The sequence below is a fragment of the Pinus tabuliformis genome, chromosome 4_2 (genome assembly GCF_031772625.1).
Source record: "Pinus tabuliformis cultivar Carrire ecotype Pingquan chromosome 4_2, CPIR1, whole genome shotgun sequence".
Classification (NCBI taxonomy): Eukaryota; Viridiplantae; Streptophyta; class Pinopsida; order Pinales; family Pinaceae; genus Pinus; species Pinus tabuliformis.
The window spans coordinates 438,996,032-439,016,376 of record NC_142304.1 but is presented as its reverse complement, the minus strand read 5'-3'; the positions used below and the strand labels follow the sequence as shown (position 1 = coordinate 439,016,376).

At 33.1% G+C, this 20,345-nt stretch overlaps 1 pseudogene; it reads right to left on the bottom strand.

Moving 5' to 3' along the window:
- Positions 1-12,708: 12,708 nt before the first annotated feature.
- On the bottom strand, positions 12,709-14,355 carry LOC149169841 (putative E3 ubiquitin-protein ligase ARI8 pseudogene; annotated as a pseudogene).
- Between the last annotated feature and the right edge of the window lie 5,990 nt (positions 14,356-20,345).

Sequence of the window (20,345 nt, the reverse complement as noted above, 5' to 3'; positions counted from 1 at the left end):
TCTTATGTTGGAGTTTAATTCAATTTAACTAGTTAATATTCTACGTGTGAGAGTTATTAATAAGTTATAAATGATTTCTAACTTCGCTTACTTATAATTCACTCCATTTTAAGATATTTTGTTAATTCTAGGTCTCAAAGTGTAAGTTTGACTTGTTTCCCAGCCAGTGAAAGTGCTTTTGACTACATGCATATGCACTGCAAACCTAATTCGAGTTGGTTGGCCTCATTGAGAGTCTATATATTGTATTCGTGTTCAACAATGATATATCATGAGATTTTATGAGTAATTAGAGTTGTCTCCTTGGTTTATTAATCAATTTCTCAACAAATTTATTCTCCCTCCTTTCTTGTTTTCCAAGTAGCTAGTCAAGTATTTTTTTGACAACTAGATCTTATGATTGTGCTTAAAATCCAAATCCTTATTTCTCCATACTATGCTTTGTAACATTTGATAGATAATGAATAATAGTTTGAGGGTGGGTGAAAGCTAATGCTGGTATTTAATGATGTTTTAGTGGTAATGTAAATAATGAAAATCAATAACATATTAACCTAGAGGGATGATTTGAGGTACTTTCAAAATCAATTTGAATATGGTGTAAAAGGATAAAATATAGGAAATTGAATTATCTTTCTGAATATACAAGTTTTATTCAGGGAAAATTCTAAGCATGAAAATTTATTTTAAAGTGTAGAAACAGGGGAAAATATTAATAGTCCCTAATATGCAAACTCTAAAATGTTTGGTTGTGATCTTTGATGTGGGTGGCCTAAAATAGTGTTGTGCATTTTTTTTTCCTTTCTGATCATATGTCAAACTGATGTAGAATTGATTAATGCCATTAGTGAACATAATGTTAACTTAAAGTGCTAAAAACCGTGAGAAATGCTTAAGAAAAAATACTTTACTACATATGATAAACATAAGCAAGATGTAAAATATAAGAGAAAATAGAAATTACACAGTGATACCAGACGGTAAGATTGATTACAGAGTTCGTCCCTGATGGAATACATCTCCGGGTCCACTTTCAAGATGGGCAACCGCTTCATTAGGATTCAATCTAAGGAGGTTTATTACATAGAAAATTATCCAGACTTGTTGTGTACACAGGCACTTCTAGTCACTGTTACAAGAAATCTCTTTGAATCATCTTTCCAATGCCTGTCACGGTTCCCAATTCAGACTCCCGATGCTCCTATTACACTAAAAACAAAAAAACCTATATCTGCTAGAATCTTCAAATAAAACTCAAAACCACTCTCCTTTCCTTCATGAACAAAAGGTGAATTTATAGTTGGTTTGGGTTCATTCAAGCTCTCTATTGCTAATTTTAGTCATGAACAACATTAGGTTTTGGTCCAATCCACAAGCGACACCTTTAGGGTTTAGTTACATGGTCTGAATTAAAAATAGCCATAAAACTTAACAAAGAACCCAAATCCGACTTTGGATAGGTGAAAAGTTGTTAGTCGTTAGCTAACTAGGCGGAGGAGGCAAATAGCCAACATGTGACTGACGTAGTCTAATCGCAGTTTTCCACCTCTGTGATCATCATCCTAGTGGTCTCAGCTTATGGTGCGGCCATGTCAATGCATGTGACTTGACTCCTAGTGGTCTCGGCAACAACGCGATAATCCTGCCAGTTCTGACACGATGAGATGTAATGTTCACATGAGTCCGCTGTGGTTAGGTCCGCATGTAGTTTAGGTCTGATGTTTGAAAACCTCGATGGCTTATTCCCATCCATTCACATGTCATGGTCTCCGTAGTCTTCTCCATACCCGCGTGGTTTAGGGACCTGTGTTTTATATTGTAATGTATTTATATGCATTTTACAATGTTTTATGTTATGCAATGGGTTTACAAGGTCCGAGGGTTAGGAACGTTAGGATTAATGTATTTAAATGTGTTTTAACACATGGCTTAGGTTCTAGGTTAGTGTTAATGGGTTTAGGTGTTAGGTTTCTCATGTAGGCTTTAGGTTTAGATCATTTTTTTGATGATTTATATCATTAAACCTATGCACACTTCTTTGTCACAAACCGACATTTGCGATAAGCGTCACATGACGATACCTATGAACCAAAACATTGAATCGACACTGGATACAAATGAATATTAAGCGATGTCGATGAACATGAGTTGACAACCAAAACCTAGCGGAACTGACGACAATCACATGTCGAAAACCAGGTAAAAAACCCTATCCTTCAAACACCATGAAAAGCATTGACATCACTAGAAAACCTGAAACATAAATTTATCATTGTCGAAGCTGAAGACATTGGACATTGAACGTTGATGACAAAATTAAATGTGTGCAACTGATCTGACAACATCCTCCTAGATCAATCCTCTCCACTTGAAAGCTTTTGGACCACAAAAGTTTGACTTAAACAGTGAGGGTAGAGCTCCCTCACTCTCCACCTTGTTTGGAAGATGTACCAATACATTCTATCAACCACCTGAAAGTGATGACCCTGATGATGCTGATCATGGCGCACTTTGAATTTGTGAACTATTCCATCCATCTGGAGCATGCATAACTTGCGAATATGGTCAAAAAACCTGTTATGAACATGGAAATTGACTTCTTTCCACGAAATACCTTGAATTAGTGATTCATACAAATCTTTGAAAATAATCTCTACAGGATATTGTTCAATACTATTGACATGTATTAACAATCTATATTGTGGAATGATAGAGGCAATCAAAGATATTCTTGACATCATATCAGCTATTCGACTTGATATAATTTCCTGATTCTTGATTACTAAGTGAACTTCTTGCAATAAACCCATCAAACTGTAATATGAAAACTGTTGCAACTTAGCTTGATTTTGAAAGTGTTGAAGTGGATGTTGATTTGTTTGAATCATTGTTTCCTTATTCATTAAATGAGGTTTCCATTAATGATCACTTTCCCCTTATGCATATGTTTCCCTTAGATGTATTGGATACTTTGACACTGCTTTAGAAAAGGCTTTTATATGAAAAAAAATAGGCTTCCTCTCCACTTGAAAAGAGGCTTCCAAACTATTTGAAACATGAAATGGTGACACAATACAAGAGAAATTTAACACTGAGTTTCCCTAATACTGACCTGCATCCCTATAACTATTAACTTCCAAGCTTGGATTGAATTGATTCATTCTGACATTAGGAAGAGGGGATTTGGACATGAACTGTAACTCATGTTGTATTCCCTGTCGATGAGTAAGATGTTTGGTTTCTTTAAATAGAACTGAAAAAGTTTCTACCTCTTTGATCAAACTATCTTTAAGATAAGACCCATAACCTAAACAAACATCATGTTGTTTCTTATGTTGTTCCTTTACACACATGATTACAAATCTCTTATCTGAACTTATTAATCGCTTCATCTGATTAGCAACAACTCAATTCAAGTGATGTTTACTTTAATGTTCCTTGACAATAAATTCAACCCTATATTTCTTAAGGTGATATTTATGCTCTCTCCTATAAAATACTACTTCATGATCATAAATATAAGGACTTCCTAGGACAACTCCACATATGTCTATAGGAACCACATCTAATTCCAGTTCATCAATGTAATTAGATATAATGGAAAATCTTAATTGACACTGTTTTGTGACTTTTATCTGAGTTGATTTATTTAGCCATCCTAATGGGTAGGGTCTCGGATGATTCCGTGTCTCCAAACCCAAGTCCTTAACTAAATATTCAGATATTAATTTTTCCTATGATCCACTATCAAACATTGTATCTATCTTTATGTGCTTAGACGTTATCCTTATGTTAAATAATTCAACTCTTTTATCCTCATTTGAAGGATTTATGTTTGATGAAGTTGCAATAATATTTGAACTTGAACCAATGTCAGAAGTTTTTCTGTCGAAACTATGGCAATTATCCTCCTTTCATCACCTGAATCAGAACCTAGATCTTGCTGGACGACTGCAATTTCGTTTTTTTCATCCTTCTCCTTAAGGAACTTTTTGGGCTTAAGTTCTAGTTGAAGTTTCCAACACTTAGATTCATCATGACCGATTCTCTGGCAATGAGAACAAGTAGGTCTTTCCTTCTGAGTTATCACTGATTTCTTTCTCTTTGAATTGTTTTTCCCCTTACTGTCATTGGAATCCTTGATTTCCAGCTCTTTGGATGTTTTTGGTGAAAAATTGAATGGTCTGCCACCTAATTCAATATGTATGGATTGAACACACACTTCATCAAAATCATTAGGATTAAACATTAATAATGTATGCTACAAATATGAATGTAATCTATCGATGTATTTTAACAAAGTTTCACATGTATCCAATGAAATACCAAGCGCCAATGCTTTCTTTCTAAAATCTTGAGTAAACTCCTGAACACTCTTTCCTTTACCTTGCCTCAAATGTTGCCAATCAATAACAACTTGCTGCATGTATCCTAAAGGATAGAATTGTTTCCTAAGAGCTTTTAAAAATGTAGACCATGAAGAGATAACTTTACCTTTCCGCTTTACATCTATTTGAGTTTTACTTTCCCACCAGATTAATGTTGTTCTCCCCATTCTAAGTGTAGCTAACTGAATTTTCATTTTATCGTCAGAAATGTTCTAAATACGACAATACACTTCTAACTGCTTAATCGAGTTAGCTTTTCGGGATTCATTTCGCCAACATAAATAGGTAACTCAAATTTTACATCAAGTTTTAAAAGAGATGTTTTCTTAGGTTTCTTTTCTATTTCATATTCTGAACTGGAAGAAGAAGATGAAGATGATGATGATGGAGATGATGGAGGTGAAGGAGATTTATCAGCCTTGCCTTTACCTTTATCGTTCTTCGATGTCTTTGAAGAAGAAGCTGCAACTATCGCTTTCTTATCCTCGTATAGTTCTCCCAACATTTGATACATACTCAAGAATGCTTGCTGAAACTGTTCATCACTCATCTTAGTTTATGGAATTTCACCTGCATCAGATCTTGTCATGGTCAACTTATGTGCGACTCTTCACTTTCCAATTTCTCAGTCAATCTCCTCGAGGATTCCTTCTCTACATTGCGACTTTGAAATGGTTAAAATTCACTGACAAATTCTACAAACACAACATACTTTGACACCAAATTATATGATCTAGAATGATCATTTTTCAAACTGATGTAGAATATATTAATGCCATTAGTGAACAAAATGTTAACTTAAAGTGCAGAAGACCATGAGAACTTCTTGAGAAGAAATACTTTACGACAGATGATAAACATAAGAAAGATGTAAAATAGAAGTGAAAACACCAAATAAAAAGCGATACCAGAAAACAAGATTGATTACAGAGTTCATCCCTGATGGACTACGTCTTTGGGTCTGCTTTCAAGATGGGTGACTGCCTTATTAGGATTGAATATGAGGAGGTCGATTACACAAAAAATTAACCAGACTTACTGTGCATGCAGGCCCTTTTGGTGACTATTACAAGAAAGCTCTTTGAATCAGCTTTACAATGCCTGTCACGATCCCCAATTCCAACTCCCAATTCTCCTGTTACACTTAAAACAAAGCAGCCTATATACTCTAGAATCTTCACATAAAACTCAAAACCAATCTCCTTTCCTTCATGACCAAAAGGTGAATTTATAGCTGGTTTGGGTTCATTCAAGCTCTCCACTACTAATTTTAGTCATGAACCACATTAGGTGTTGGTCCAATTCACAAGGGAGACATTTAGGGTTTAGTTACATGGTGTGAATTAAAAATAGCCATAAAACTTAACAAATAATCCAAATCCGACTTTGGATAGGTGCAAAGTTGTTAGCCGTTAGCTAACTGGGTAGAGGAGGTGGACAGATAGCATGTGACTGCCACGTTCTAACTACAGGATTCCACCTCCGTGTTCATCATGTCGGTGGTTTCGGCTTACAGTGCGGCCATGTCAACGCATGTGACCTAACTCCTGGCAGTCTCAGCAACAACGCAGTAATCCGGAAGGTTCTGATAAGGTGAGATGTAATGTTCACATGAGTTCATTGTGGGTATGTCCTCGTGCGGTTTAGGCCTGATGTTTGAAAACCTTGACAGCTTATTCCCATCCATTCACATGTCACAGTCCCTGCGGTCTTCTCCATACTCGCGCGGTTTAGGGACCTGTGTTTTGTATTGTAATGTATTTATATGCATTTTACAATGTTTTTTTGTTATGAAATGGGTTTACAAGGTCCGAGGGTTAGGAGCCTTAGCATTAATGTATTTAGATGCGTTCTAACACATGGATTAGGTTCTAGGTTAGTGTTAATGGGTTTAGGTGTTAGGTTTTGCATGTAGGCTTTAGGTTTAGATCATTTTTTTGATGATTTAGATCAATAAACCTATGCACACTTTTTTGACACAAAGCGAAATTTGCGACAAGCATCACATGACGATACCTATGAAACAAAATATTGAATCGACATTGGATACAAATGAAGATTGAATGCTGATGACGAACATGAGTTGACAACCAAACCCCAACGGAGTTGACGACAATCACATGTCTACAACCAAGTACAAAATCCTATCCTTTGAACACCATGAAAACCATTGAAATCATCGGAAAACCTGAACCATAAACATCACTTTCGAAGCTTAAGACCCCAGACACTGAATGTTGACGACAAACTGAACCTGTGCAACTGATCTGACAAGATCCTCTTGGATGAATTTCCCTTCTTATAGTTGATCACTAAATCAAATTGCTATAAATAGATAATAAAATAAAAGATATTAATTAAATTTGTAAAATGTAAAATAAACCAAATTCATATTTTCTAGATTTTTTTTAATTATTTAATTTAAAAATATAATAAATAAAAATAAATAACTAACCTTAATTAAAATACATTTCAAAATATTTATATAATTTAAAATTTAATTAAGTTTAAGATTATTTTAACCACTAATATTGTTAGCCATCATGATTGTAAATTTAAAAAACAAAGTAAATTGTATTGTATATTTCATACTGTTAAAATAATAAAATATTAAAAAGATATCAATCAAACATGAAAAACAGTGCTGTTATGAGTTTTTCTACCAAGAAAAAGTGTAACAAATTTACTTAGACGAAAATAAGTAATACTAATTATTAAATATTTAAAATGATAAATGCAAACCTCAAAGATAAGGATCACTAGTTTGTTGAGTCTCCCACATATTTCTAGAAATACAACAAGAATCTCATTAAATAATAGAAAGTTTATATATATATATATATAAATCATGGGCATTTAATATATTCAAAACTAGACTTAAATAACTTGTTTCACATGCCATGGCAACTACATTAGCCAATTTTGATGTGTTTCATAAATAAGCACCAATAATTTCAGATTTTAGATTTTTTGGATTACTGGTTTCTTGTAGTGGGTTTTATGCATAAATCCCATTTATATCTACTTGAAAATGGACGTTTCAAACCTGCAATTAAGGTTCATTATCAAGATAAAAGTGTGATTTAGATGTATTTGTTAGAATGTAATCATGAAACTCTTATGATAGATTCTTATATTTATTGTTGGAGGTAATCGTGTAGGATTGTATAAGATGTAATCATGGGTTTTGGGGCATCAAATTAAATATGCTCCATAAAACACAAAACTTACCAAAGGGAGATCCTAATCCTGATTATTTTGGTTTTTTACCAGGCCATCTAGATTTTATTTAGGAGGTAAAATGAAGCTCAGTAATGAGATCTCTAAATTGGGCACAAAGCAATAAATCAAAAAGGAAAATAGCATGAAAAGGCGAATTGGAGACAGATTTCCAAGTCGTTACAATTTGGTCAATAACTGAATGAACCAGAAAATCATCACAAGAATTGAACTTGTTAATCAAATATGCCAACAAGGGAATAAAGTGATAAACTTAAAACCCCTCATGAGCTATACCAGCGTTGAGCAATGAAAAAACTAAAAACAACGATTATTAGTATTTGTTACCAAAGTGAAATTCCTGCCAGACGTATTGCAACAACAACGATGGAATCCCAAATAAAAGACTCCATGCATAAAAATTATCTCATTGTGAGAAAGGACCAAAAGTGAAATTCCTTCCAGAGGTATTGTCGTGGTCGTGATATATTCTCAAATAAACGAGACTATAAAAATTTATTACATATTTGAATATTTCACATCAGTGAGAGATTAAATTCCAAAACGGAGGTGAGAACTAAGTTAAGTTTACGAGGTATTTAGATATGACAAGATTTGTGTTTTTGGTGGACTATGGTGATCATGGTTTACCATGATTGATTTTCATATTGAAACACTATTTATCACAATATGACATTGGATCATGGTTGAGGATGGTTGACAATGATTGACCATGATTGATTTTCATATTGGGACAATCTTTGTTATAATGTGACGTTGGACAATGGTTGACCATGATTAAGGGATCATAAATCCAAGGGAATAATATTAAACCCGAAAAATAAACATGGTTGACTATGATTTACTCTGGTTAATTTTCATATTCAAACAATCTTTGTCACAATGCAATGTTGGACTATGGTTGATTTTGATATTGAGACAATCTTTATCACAATGTCACATTGGACCATAGTAGACCATGGTTGATATTCATATTAAGACAATCTTTGTCACAATGCAACTTTTGACCACAGTTGACCATTATTGAATTTCATATTGAGACAATTTTTGTCACAATTACAACACTGGACAGTAACTAATTTTCTTATTGAGAAAATCTTTGTCCCTATATGACGTTGGACCATGGTTAAACCATAAGTATAAATCCAAAAAATTTATATTAAACCAAAAAAATTATATTGTAAACCCTATGAATAATATTATTAATTATGAACTAAATAATTAAATACAAATTAATAATAATAATAATAATAATAATAATTAAACTTAATTAATTAAAAAATGTTAATAATTAATTATAATTATTAATTAATTAAACTATCTTTAACACTATTTGATTTTCAACCATACTTGATCATGAATATAAACTCAAAAAAATTATATTAAACTCAAAATTAATATTGTAAATATTATTAATAATTAATAATTAATAAATATCAACTAAATAATTAATTATTATTAATAATTCATAATATTATTAAAAATAATAATAATAATCATTATTAATATTATTAATTAAACTTAGTTTCATTAAAAGACTATTAATATTAAGAGACGACAAGATAAGTCTTACATGCATATTAAGTGACTCTAGTATGTTTAGATTGTAGGTTTGAATATCCCGCTAATATAATAGTAGACAATATACATGAAGGAATTCAAACAGATAACTTCATGATGTTGTTATGAAAGCAGAAGCCATATGGTTAATGGAGATATTAATATTTAGTTTGGATTTAGTTTTTCAGTTTAGTTGTTTTAGATTAATTTTTTGTAAAATTAGATAAGAATTTCTCAAAATGGTAAGTTTTAATTATATCATTTTTAGATAATTAAAATATTAAATTGTTTAACAACCAAAGATTATTAAAATGTAAAGCAATTACACCAATTTGTAAAAGCTAATCCCAAGGGATAAGTTATCAAACATGAAAATCTGGAGCCTAATTGTAATGGTTGAAGTGAGTTGTCGAGGTTGTAGAGGTGGAGTAATTGTCCAGAAGGTTAAAAATTTGGGTAAAAGAATTTCAAAATACTGTAGAGGTAGTGTTAGAATCATGTTTTTGATGGAAGAAATAGATTCAACATCATCATAAATTCCTAAATCACCTAAAATTATGAAATTTAACAATTTTTACTTGAATTTACAGAAATCTCTACCAGATTTTTTTTAAAATATGATAAAAATTTCCATAACTTTCAAGCAAAAAAACAGTCTCGTTAAACTACCCCACTACCCACTGTAATAAGTGCAGTCAAGCATTAGTATTAAGGAAGAGAAAATAACCAGAAATCAGCATACTAACATCTATGTACTTGATATAATAAAAATATTTGTTTACAAACAATTACCACACAACATTGGGCAATTATAATTACAGTGAAATTGTATATATGATAGTTTATTTCTCATTTTTAACAAAGTTTTTTAAGTTCTTTTAAATTTATATTTTCAATAACTTCAATTTTAAAAAGTAACTTCAACTATTTTAAGATGGATTTAAAATATAACTTCAATTATTTGGATTATGTTTTTATAGAGCAAAATTTTCAAATTAAAATATTAGTAATTTCTAACAGGATTCTTAACCTACTTTAAAAAATCACTAATCACTGATAAATTAAGTCAAGATTAAGCGACCTACAATGAATCAAATCAAGGCTAGAACCAAAGAGGAAATTCCAGGAATCATGTCCCAAAGATATCAACGTGACAGCGATGCAGGACCTAATTTGGCTAACTTGTTTAAGTTTCCATGGGAGATGTTATTGCAAAAGATAGACTTTTTATTTCAGATTTTGGAATATTTCATCAATATGATGCACAGGAATGAATGAAATTAATTTTGAATTTTTCTATATATATCACAATTCACAGAAACCGCCACTTAACACAAACGCTCCACTCATCTCCTTCCACTTTTACTTCAAACTATCAGCGAAATATTGTAATGGAAAGTGAAAAAAAAAACCAATAAAAAAATTAAAGAATAAACTAGTTTCACTTACTTCGATTAAAAAAATAATTTAAAAAAGCAAAATAAATATTGTGAATGTGAATGATGCATGTATTTCTTTCTATTATATATGATTAGTTTAAAGAGGAGATCATTATTAAAAAAATTATTTTAGTAAGTTATAAGTTGGACTTCTTAAGTTTGATATCGAAATAACAAATCGGACTTCGTTTTATGTCTCAGTTATCGAGTGGACTTTGTAAGTTTCATAACGAAATCACAAACTCGAGTTAGTTTTATATCTAAAGTTAAAAAAAAACATTTTATTCTCTATTATATTTTGTTTTATAGTTGCATATATTTGTTTTATAGTTGCATATAGTCACTGAAAGTAAAAAGTTAGAGATAAAAACATAAAATAATATTAGGTATAGAGTAGTCTCACTTCAGGAAAAAAAACTTTATTTTTCATTATTATATTTTGTTTTATAGTTAAATAAAGTTATTAATGTAAAATGTTATGTGATAAAAATATAAAATAAAATTAAGAATAGAATAGTCTCACTTTCACAGTTTCTGTTTTAAGATTTTATTATAATTAATTTAATTGTCAAATCAGCAGTGAGAAAATTTATGATAATTAATTTAATTGTCAAATCAGCAGTGAGAAAATTTATTATAATTAATTTAATTTTCAAATCAGCAGTGAGGATAGTCATCATTGACAGAAAAACTTATCATAACTAATTTAATTGTCCAACCAACACTAAGAAAACTTATCATAATTAATTTAATTGTCAAATCAGTAGTGAGGATAGTCATTATTGACGTCGATCCACGAATGCACACTAAATCATCACTTTTATTCAAGGAAAACTAAGCAGACTAGATTTACCTAGTTGGTGGTTCCTAAGGGAGAAGCCCTTCACTCATGCCAGATGTCTTTGAGTCTTGAACTATTAACCTAGGCTCTTAGCCTTATAGAAGTAGTTTTAGAGCATACTCCAAAACCAATATTTGATTAATTTAAACAAAAAAAAATCAATATTAAAAAAATATTTCCTAATATAAATTTAAATTATTGTCCAAAAAAATTAATTATTAGATAAAACCAAATTTATATTAAAAAAAATTAATTATTGCATAAAACGAAATTAGTATTCCTAATAAAAACATTTTAAAAAAACTAATTATTATATAAAATCAAATTAATATAAAAAATTATAGGGATTGATTCGAAACTTAATCGGTTTAAATGTACCAAATGACTAATTGAAAGAATGACCTTCCCTATAGGGAAGGTCATTCTTTCTTTGATGGGAGAGAAAGAATGATGATTTGGGGAAGCAAAATTATTTTCCCTCTTTAATCGGAAGTTTGGGTGGTTCTCGGAAGAAAATAGCAAAAAAGATTATCCCTAGGGTCGATACCAACAGGAATGTATAAACCAATGCTTCCATAGATTTGATTTGATCGTAATTTACAACTATGGAGATAGCTTTCGTACTAATATTTATTAGAGAAGAGATAGGAGCAATATCATACCACTTGTCTTTTAGTAGTTGGATCTCCCAGTTTTTGGAATGCTCCAAATTCTATTCGAGCATCCAGATCCGAGTCGATACCAGCTAAAACATCTCTGAATAAGGTCCTAGCACCATGCCATTTCTTCCGCAAATATGCGATAATCAAAATATAGATGACAAAAATTTTAAATTTAAATATTCTTAAAAATATTCTTCTAAAAGTAACTAATAATTATTACATAAGACCAACTAATGATTACATAAATCCACTTCAGTATTACATATATCCAATGACTATTTATAACAAATTCTGAAATATTCTCCAAATGTACAATCACATAAGAAATACTGCAATGGCTCACGAACTTGTCATAGGGTATAGGGCATTAAATGCCCTTAAGTCAATAACAACAGTCTGCATATTCTTTAAATCAATAACACACCATTGTTATTTTTTATTTATCAACTCACCGCACGCGTGTTTTATCCGGTTAAGAAACATACAGCTAAACAAGCATTCAATGCCCTATGACAAGCTCGTTAGCCATTGCCTAAGAAATACACCTAGCAACTATGTCAGATTACATAAGAATGCCCCTAAGGATTATGTACTTCCGACAGTCCGCTTTCAAAGGCCTGAATTAGCTTTTCAAAATGGCCAGCGGTGGCCTTTGTCAATCCTTCAAGTTTTTTATAGAAGTCATCGAAATCCTTCCAAGTTGTATGGATGTCGCTTGTCTCAATCTCAGCTTCAGCTTTACGCAGACCCTCCATCTGATGTTGGAGTTCATGTTCAGCACATTGATGAAGCCGTTCTAAACTGTTCTCAGCCTCCCCTTGAAGGAATTCGAAAAAGATTTGCTTTTGTTTAAGCCCATCACCATCATTATCAAGCTGCGACGGAAGATAATGACCGTACGCATATGTCCATTTCAGCATACGCCTGCATTCAACTATTTGTACCCATGCATCTACCACATATTTGAATCCTGCCCTGCGAGATTGACTCGCGCTCAGCACACGACTATCAACTAATTCTTTAAGCTCCACCACTCGCACACGCTGCAGATCAGAGAAAGCCTTTTCCTGAGACTTGCCATGTGCCTTCCATCTCTCAAGATAAAATACAAATCTATCTGACGACATTTTAGCAGTCACTTTCATCACATCTTCGGAGAAAGATCGGGAATTATCTCCTTTTGATCCTTCTATTCCTTCCGCTGGACTATACTGGTTGCAAGCAACCGAAGCGCCATAGCCATGCACTTCCCAATCGCGAAGGCATATCCAACAGAATTGAAACCGACAGGGTGCTAAACATGTCATACGCATACACCCATAGCTCTTCTGGATTGGTCGTTTACACTTGGGACACGGCTTAGAATTACCAATTATCCACAACAAGTTCTGTGATTCACCTTCATGAATCACAGAAACCCACTTTTTGACAGTGTCACAGTCTATTGGACGATGACATTCCTCTAAACAGTTCCAGCAAAATTTATAGGAGCAATTGCACACAACCTCCGGACAGGCATCAACGTCAATCTGCACAGCGTACTCACAACCAGGAGCTGGACACCATTTAACCCTTGTGTTTTGTTCAACATATGACCTCACAACATATGTTGTATACTTGCTAGTGTCTTCCTCAGATAACCCCAAAGAAAAAACCATATCTGCATCCACAACAGCACCACATCGTGGATCTATATTTGGACATCGTAAGTTGAGACATCCTGCACCGTCGTTATTTATTGAGGTATGAATATAAAGTCTCCAACAATCTTTGCAAAAGCTATGGCCACAATACTTGAGTTCCCTCATGTCTCCCGTATCGTAATCATCAAAACATATTGCACAGGTAATTAACCCCTCCCTTTTTTCTTCTTGGTTTATGTTGTGCTGCAACAATAACCCCACAGCGTTTCTCACTTTCTCCTCATCTGCAAACCATTGATCGTACACAGTATTGATATCCCAATAGAAGTGACGCAAAAGAATGGCTGCCTCAACTTCAGAGACAGAAAGCACACCACAAACGCTACCTATAGCGTTGTGCTGACACTCACAGATGTCCTTCAAACTCAAAACGGTGTAACTCATGCGTCTCTGGTTCGCATCGCTGGCTGCTATGTTCAGAATATTATAGTCCTCTTCTGATTCTGATTCTGATTCTTCTTCTTCGCCGGAGGTGTCATATGCATCATAATCATATACATTATAATCATCATCAGACTCCATTTTCATGAATGGGAACGTAAGCCTTTTCCTTTTCTGTGCTTGGCGGTATGGGATTAGGTGGAGATCAGAAGCCGAGTTTTTTCCTTTTTCCCTACCTGGCTATATCCGCCAATAGTCTCCGAAATATATATAGAACACCTCGGCGCTTCACTTATTTTTGGAGTGGTTTGAAGATTTCGGTAATGGAATCTGGCGAAGGCGAAAGAAATTGAGGTCAGATCTTGATTTTTTGCAGTTAAAATGGTTTTTTAACTGTATATTTGGATTCAGACCCTGAAAAACCCCTGAGACGCTTTCATTGTGCAGAAACTAACTATCAAACTTGCGATTCCAATAATTCCTGCCGAATTTCGACAGGAAAAATCCGCCAAAAAAACTTTCAAAAAATCGCGTTATAGACAACTGCCTTATTTTTACTAAATAAAAGCCGGCCCTGCATTGTACGATTACCAAAATTAGGACGGAGTACGAAGAGGCACTGTCCGTTGAAAGATGATTAGGACGGATTACGAAGAGACACTGTCCGTTGAAACATGATCTTTCTAACCGTTGTCCGAGAGAATTGCATAATAATGTCACGTTTGATATTTTTAACCTTGTCAATTTGCATGGATTTATTATTCGCTTAATTAAAAAAAAATTGAGTGACTGTTAATTGAGTTTAACTAGTTAGTATTTTGCATGCGACAGTTATTAATGCCAGAGTTATTAATTAGTCTTAATTGATTGCGAACTAGTCATTAATTAATTAGTGTTAATTGATTTCGAACTCCACTTATTTGCAGTTATTTTTATTTTACAATATTTATATTAATTCTTAGTTTACTTTATTTTAGGATATTTTTAAATTTTGAGTTGAGTTTATTTTTAATATGTTTGCTCAGGAGTGAAAGTGTTTTTAGAGTATTATACATGTGAGAGTTATTAATTATTTTTAATTGATTTTTAACTTTATTTATTTCTAGTTTGTTTTATTTTATGATATTTATTAATTTTGGGTCTTATATTCTAGTTTTTTCTAGTTTTGACTTGTTTGTCAATTAGTGAAAGTGCTTTTGAGTTCATGTACATACTTAATTCAAGTTGTTTCGTCTCATGGAGAGTTTATATATTGTTTTAATATTCAATCTTCTTTCTTGTTTTCAAAATAGCCATATTTTGTCACACTTAGATCTTATGTTTGTGCTTAAAATGCAATACCTTATTGTTACCTACTATGCTTTGTAACATTTGATTGATCATGAATAATAGTTTAAGGGTGAGTGAAAGCTAATGATGTACTTTATGATGATGTGTTAATAAATAATCTATTAACTTGAAGGGATGATTGGAGGTACTTTCACAATCAATTTTATTATGGTGTAAAAAGATAAATTGTAGGAAAATAAATTAGCTTTTCTAGCATACAAGATTTATTAAGGGGAATTTCTAAACATGAAAAAATATTTCAAAGTGTACAAACATGTGCAACTGTTCTAGTCTTTAATATGCAAACCATAAAATGTTTAGTTGTGATATTTGATGTGGGTGGATTGAAAGAATGTTGGTGAACTTGTTTCTATTGCCCATATACTTGATCACTAAATGAAATTGCTATAAAACCCCCATTCACTTGTAATCCATGGTGACGTGGGTGGATTGAAAGCATGTTGGTGAACTTGTTTCCGTTGCCCTTATACTTGATCACTAAATGAAATTGCTATTTAAACCGTATTCACATGTAATCCATGGTTTGTTGTAACTTACTTTGGGACTACAAATTGTAGTGGTTGGTAATCTATGAAGATTACTATCTTCTTTCCCATCAGGTAGTGTTTCCACTTCTTTACAACTTGAACCAAGACATAGAGCTCCTTGTCATAGATAAGGTAATTAAGAACTTCCCCATGAAATACTTCAGAATTGTAGTGTACGTGCCTTCCTCTCTATATAAAGACCACTCCCATAGCATACCCACTCACATCTGTCTTCACTTCAAAAGACTACTAAAATTTAAATAATGTGAGAGTTGATGCTTATTTGATCTTCTCATTTAACTCCTCAAAAGACCTATACTAACAACTTCCCCACTGGAAACTCTTACCACTCATTTTATGGTGTGGAGTGGTGTAGGTACTACTGAAAACGAGGCCATGAATTTCCTAAGTTATTGTGCTACTGCAATGAAACTCCTAACATCAAAAATATTAGTGGGCACCAACCACTTCATGATTGACTCCATCTTGGTAGGATCTATCTTCGGCTCTCCCCTACCTCTCACATATCCTAGATACACCAAAGACTACTATGCAAACACACATTTCTTGTTATTTTACAGGAGCTTGAGCTTCCTTAATGTATATAGCACCCACAACAAATGTGAGATGTGCTCCTCCTAGGTAGCATTGTATACTAGTATATCATTCAAATATATAATAAAAAATGAATCTATAAAAGGGCATAGTATATCATTCTTTGAATTCAAACTTCTATGATCCATAATTTTATGGCAACATCTTTCGGTAAAAATCACAGCAGCTTTCCCTTCCTTGGACAAATCATAATATTAAAAATTATTAATAACGGGTATTAAGTCAAACTAATTGTTATATTGTAATGACTAGTTAGCTTCTCTCTTCATCTATTTATCCCGTTGCCTAGATCTGGTTCCCCATTTTGTCCTGAAGATGATCACACTAGTTGGTTTGAAATGCTTCAGCGAGATTGTCTCCTATGTGACTTTTACCGAAAGATGTTCTCATAAATATATCATATATTAACCTCATGAATGTAGCAAGTGTATTGCATAGGAAAAAAAACATAACTAACCACTCATACAAACCTTTCCTTGGTTTGAAGGTGGTCTTCTAGGTATCTTCTTCTCTGTTTGAACTTGGTGATAACCTGACTTTAACTCCAACTTGGTGAAGTATTTTTCTTGTTACAAATAATCCAATAGATCATCTATCTAGTTCAGGGGGTGCCTATTCCTTAGCATAATATTGTTTATTGTCCTATAATCAATATACACCTGCCAAGTCTCATTCTTATTTGACACTATGATGACGGGTGAACCACATAGTGAGGTACTAGGTCAAATGACACCCTATTCTAGTATTTGTTGCAACTACTTATTTACCTCACTTTCTTCTATAATATATTGTCTCTACAACCTAATGTTTCATTGGCACTAGAGAGTTTAAAAATAGCTGGATCTCATGTTCCACTTCCCTTTTGGGTGTTAGCCCTTTAGGATTCTAGAACACAACCTTGTATTCCTGTAAGAGCTATTCAAATTATTGTTCTTGTTCCTTAGTACAGCCCTTTAGGGATGACTTAGCCTTCATGGACTTTTCTACATATTGATTTTCTCTTAAAAACAACAAAACATACTTCTTTCTAGAAATGATCAACTTTTTAGATTGGTCCTTGTGTGCATTGATAATGAAGGATTTTTTGTCCATGATGATGTGGCATTGGTTGAATATTTGATGAATATTGAATCTTGCATGTACTATAGGGACTCAAAACAGAACTCCACATACATCAAGTGAAATTACATCCAATTCTAACTCTTTAATTAAGTGAGAATTAATAGAAAAATTTATTATGTAGTATTTTGTTACCCTTATCTATGTCTCCTCATTGAACCTTCAAAATCAATGTGGGACAGGATGGTCCTGAGTCTCATGTCCCAGTTTCTTGACCATATGTATCATTGTAATATTTTCCTCTGATCCTAAGTCGAGTAGAGCATTAGTTTTTGTCTTCTTGAACTATATCTTTATATGGAAGAATCTATCCATTTCATTCTATTCTTGTTGCTCAAGGCTACTCATATTCACCACTTTCTACATTGATGCACAAACAATCTTCTAATTCATGTCCAAGCTACTTCCCACTTAATTATTTGACCCTATGGCCATAAAATTTTTCTTCTTACCATATTTCATTTGATTATTTGGGTTGAGCTTTGGATGAAACTTGCAACACTTCTCCTTTGTATATCCATAAATATTATAGTGGTTTCACTAGTTATTGATATCTTTGAACTAGTGTGCTATGGCTTCTATCATTTTTATCTTTCAGTTTTCCATCTTCTTCCCCTCGGAATATTCATGGCGCTCCTTCTGCTTTAACAAACCTTATTTCCCTTTCTTCTAGCCTATGTTGTTTAGGTACTGTGTCTGTAAACAAGCCTCATACACCATTATAGATTTTAACATCATCACTTGCTTCTACAAATGGCTATGAAGACCCCATAGATACTTGAGAAGCACATCTAGGTTCATTGGGGAGATAACCAACATAATTTCCATCTTCCTAAATTCGATGGTTTTCATCTATACAATTTTCCCCTATGTGAGATTAGCTTTGAAAACCTTAGCCATGAAATCATTACTGAATTGATCAAAGTACTTCAAATTTTTTAATTTCATCTTTAGAAAAAAAATTGAGACCAACAATTTGTACAGAGGGACCCGATATTTTTATCTTTAGTTCAACCTCTTTTAGCCAAACTTTTTTGGATAGACTAAACAAAGATGGAACATGATAAACTTCTTTAGAGCTCAAAACTGGCGGGTCCAACTTTCTGGATCTTCAACCTTTTCATGTTCTACACTATTAGATTCAAGGGATCTACAGTCTAGTTCAAATACAGATCGTCTATCGATATTTGAGAATGATCTTAAGAAATTGGCCATGTTGAACTTTTACAATCTATTTCAGAGATTGACTGAAGCAGCTTTTATCTACACAACACTTGTATTACAAATGCTTTTCGAAGGCTTCCTGGCTAACTTTAGACTCTGTCTATAGAATGTTTCGTGTCCAAGGAGTGAGCTATGGCTCTGATACTAGGGTAGATAGGATAAACAGATAAACGAAGAGGCAATAGGGTAGCGTGCAGAACTATAGCAACACTGTAGCAGGCTTTACTAGACTGAGCACAAATTATAGAACCACATAACTGGAGACTAAGAACATCACAACAATAGAAAGCCTTGGTATTGAAACTTACTTATGATCCAAATTGAAGACTATTAAACAACAGATTTGAAGCGGGTTACTTCTCCTCAACCGAAAATGCACACGCAACTATGACCTCTCTCCACGGGTCTTCAAACGCCTTCTCCATACAGTTCCAAGTTCTTTTGGATGACAAAAGTTGTCCTCAGATAGGTGGCTCAATAGGCTTCGATATTAATAAAGACAAGCAAAATACATAAGGCTTATTACAACATGAGATCTCAGAGTTCTCTGTCAAGCGATGTCTTGAACATCTGCTGATCTCTCTTTTTATAGACTCTCTAACTCTACACCTCTAAACTACAATGAAAAAACAGAAATAATTGAGGGTCCTTTCGACATATTTTCACCGATGGTGTCTACTCAACTTTTCTGGTACATATATACAAAAGATTCTACCATGATCCTTTCGGACTTCTATTTGAATCATAGTTATTATCAAAATCAAATTCTTCTGAAGAATCATGTGCTGGCCTGGACTCATCGAGCATCTTTTGGTAGTGATGTTCAATCAACTTAGAGTACTCTTTCTCCCAATCTATATCTGCTGGGTCCTAGGCATCCAAATGCTCGTCCTATAAAGTAGATTGTTTTTCTTTTCCTTTTCCTTTGGCATCTTCATCTAAAATTATTGTCCTTCTTAATGATGTTCTTGATGATTCTCCTTTTTCCATATTCGTCTTTATTTGGTGGAGACCCTATTGCTGAGGTGTGTACCTAGCCGATTGTTTTCCCCACCTGGTATGGAAAGATAGAGGCATGATCTCTATATGTAGGAAAGAATATTTAAAGACATTTCTGATGGCGGGTGACCTCTGTATTGCCAATTCGATGCCGTTTAAAAGTTCCTATTTAAAAATTTGAAACATATTAGTGGAACTTTCAATTTCATGCTGAATCCATTCTCTGCAATTATTACTCATAAAATATTTTTTTTGCCAATCTAATTCAAAAATCATAGATGTACAGATTCTATTTGA